The sequence below is a fragment of the Nicotiana attenuata genome, chromosome 7 (genome assembly GCF_001879085.1).
Source record: "Nicotiana attenuata strain UT chromosome 7, NIATTr2, whole genome shotgun sequence".
Lineage (NCBI taxonomy): Eukaryota > Viridiplantae > Streptophyta > Magnoliopsida > Solanales > Solanaceae > Nicotiana > Nicotiana attenuata.
In genome coordinates, this window is record NC_031995.1 from 10,477,729 (window position 1) to 10,480,447 (window position 2,719).

The 2,719-nt window shown below is 30.5% G+C and overlaps 1 long non-coding RNA gene across 3 annotated transcripts in view; it reads right to left on the reverse strand.

Moving 5' to 3' along the window:
- LOC109228686 overlaps positions 1 to 2,311 on the reverse strand; it is a 3,405-nt gene extending 1,094 nt beyond the window's left edge. Inside the window, exons 1-7 of one of the 3 annotated variants that reach the window (XR_002068419.1) lie at positions 1,941 to 2,311; positions 1,380 to 1,466; positions 956 to 1,226; positions 782 to 878; positions 570 to 694; positions 408 to 491; positions 185 to 320 (exon numbers count right to left, since the gene is read on the reverse strand). This is a non-coding gene — a long non-coding RNA (uncharacterized LOC109228686). Of the gene's footprint in view, positions 1 to 184; positions 321 to 407; positions 492 to 569; positions 695 to 781; positions 889 to 955; positions 1,227 to 1,379; positions 1,467 to 1,940 lie in introns of all 3 variants that reach the window. The other 2 variants (XR_002068418.1, XR_002068420.1) reach the window with 2 other exon arrangements.

Sequence of the window (2,719 nt, forward strand, 5' to 3'; positions counted from 1 at the left end):
TTTTCGTTTTTAATTAGTTAAGTTATTTTATTGTAGAAATGCTCTAATAAACTTACGTAACAGGATTACCAAAAACATATATGTGCACATTTAGGAAAACAAATAGTATTTTTAGACCTAACAGTGTTATACATACACAACATAACATTAGTTAAATACTAAAGGAGTTTAATAGATTAGTCACCTCCATGCAGTCGACCAATTCTCTAATAGTTTTAACTTCTACAGTTTCAGTAGCCAACTCATCAGAAACAGAATAACTACGCTGAAAAGGTATTTGACTGATCCTGGCAGAGTTAGCTTCATTCACTCTTGCCAATCTGTATATACGCAAGGTTGTATTAGTTTTAACCATAAACAATTATGTGTGCAGTATCTACATAAAATTAATTTTTGAAATAACTAACCTCGACTTAAAATCAACAGCTTGAGGAAGATCCGGGTAATACAGAGCTTTGAGGCATGCCAAGTATTACGCACATGATATTTGCCTATATATAACTTTAGTTTCTGAACCAAAAAAATTAACATAAAAAAATTATCCCATGTCATCAACACAATAGAAATACCTTGAAATTTGTGTGCTTTTATCAACTGCATAACAACTATGACCCTCCGATGGGGTGATCCCTCTAAATGTGGCAAGATTTAGTCAACGAATTCTCCCCAAAATGTTGCCGGGATACTATTCCTCCTGTGAAATTTATATAACAACTTAAGCAGACAACGATAAGTAATCATGTTAATATATAACAAAGTAAATTCATAGACGCAATCTTACTCATAATCTTCAAGTTCCACATTCATATAAGTGCTGGTTTTATCACCTTGGTTATGGGATTCTACTTCACCATAACTTACAACCTCTCCAATGACATCTATAATAATCTAAAAAAATGATCAGGAGAAAGTTGATAAGACATTCAAATAAAAGAACTGTGAATTGAATACTTACCGAAAAGTTCACTTTCTTCAACATCAATTTTGTTTATCAAATACTCATAAGGTTTTAAGTCGAAGATACTCATACCAAAAAGATGATCATTTGCTTCCTCTACAATCGTCTTATGAGTAAATGCCAACTTCAATTTATGCCGCGTTTATTTAAGTTTCGTATAATTTGGTCCAACCACAAAGTTCTTCATAAAGTACAAACCCAATTCTTTTATCTTTGGTTTGAACATACGTATAAGAGACCGACCAACAGTCGCATGAATACGATCGCCCTAGAAACAAAAAATTCATAATTAATATTGAGTCAGACAAAAAATTCATAATTAAATACACGCGTAACCTAATGAATTTAATAGTGCAAAGCAGAAGATGGAGATTGTAGTCAAATTACGGGAAAAAATAAATGCAACTAAAAAAGAATACACCTTTTCGTCTTGAATAATTAATTCAAGGGAGACAGTGTTGTCTGGTTTGTCGCGATCTGGAACGTGCCACAATCTCACTATTCGTACCTTCAAATTCCAACTCATCTTGTTACTCGATATATTGTTGATACAGTCAAACATCGTCATATTTGTTCTTAGAGAAAATTTGATATGAGGATTGTCTGTAGTAAAGTATATGGTCGGTGCAGCTCTATATATATATATATATATAGATAGATAGATATATATATATATATAGATAGATATATATAAATGACCTGATTCTGTATATGCTTTTGACATCGTCCCTGATTCTGTATATAACTTAAATATTGGAATAATCTTTTTACTTGCTATAAATAAGAAATTTCCAAAAAAAGAGCTGTAAAATAGTTTGCTGACCGAAAAATGTTCTTATGAAATTTAGGGTTTATATCTTATATTTACAAATCTTATGTAGTTTATATAAAAAAAAGTTCTTATGAAACTACAATAGTCTACATTTAGGGTTTATATCTAAAATTCCAAAATTAAGGAGGAATGTCATCTGCACGAACATACTTCGATTGTGAATCCTTTCCATGTAGAAATCCCTAAATTTCAGTTAATAAAGATTCAGATCTGAGGAAGTGTTACTTGCTTAAAGGATTTTGTAAACATTACAGAGGCACTAATTGTTGATGAGTATCTTCTCATCTTGAAATCATACGGGAAGTAATCTTGAGAATTGGGAATGTTTTTAGGAAGACAAAGAGATTAGATGGTAAATATGGTATGAAACCCGTTTTTTTTAGGAAGGCAGAGATATACGATTTTTTTTTTTTACTTTTGTAATATTTTTTGATTATTAAATAATAGTAGATGAAACAAAACAGAGACACTAATTTTGGGAGGATTGACTGTTTTTATTGCCGAAAATCAAGCAATAAATTTGGGAGGGCTGATTGTTTGTAGACCGAAAAAATCTGGCAATTACAACTGGGATTTTTAATAAATTAAGTTGCCATGTGTCATTTTGATATGTTGCCAATTGGCATTCTAATAATTTGCCACTTGGCTAAATGAGAAGGCAAACTTCTTTGCTTTAATATAGATATATATAGATTCAAGTTAAGTTTTGCTTTTCCTCTTTGCCCCCATTGTTCTCTCTTTCCATTTTCTTTTATTTGTGCAAGTTAAGTTTTGTTTTTCTTCTTTGCCCTAGTTGTTCCCTCTTTCGGTTTTCTTTTCTTTTTCTTAATTTCATTTGTTTCAATTTTGTATTTTCACTCTACATACAATTATTTATTTAAATTATAAAAATATATTTGCTTATGTTTTTTTCTAGATATCAAAATATT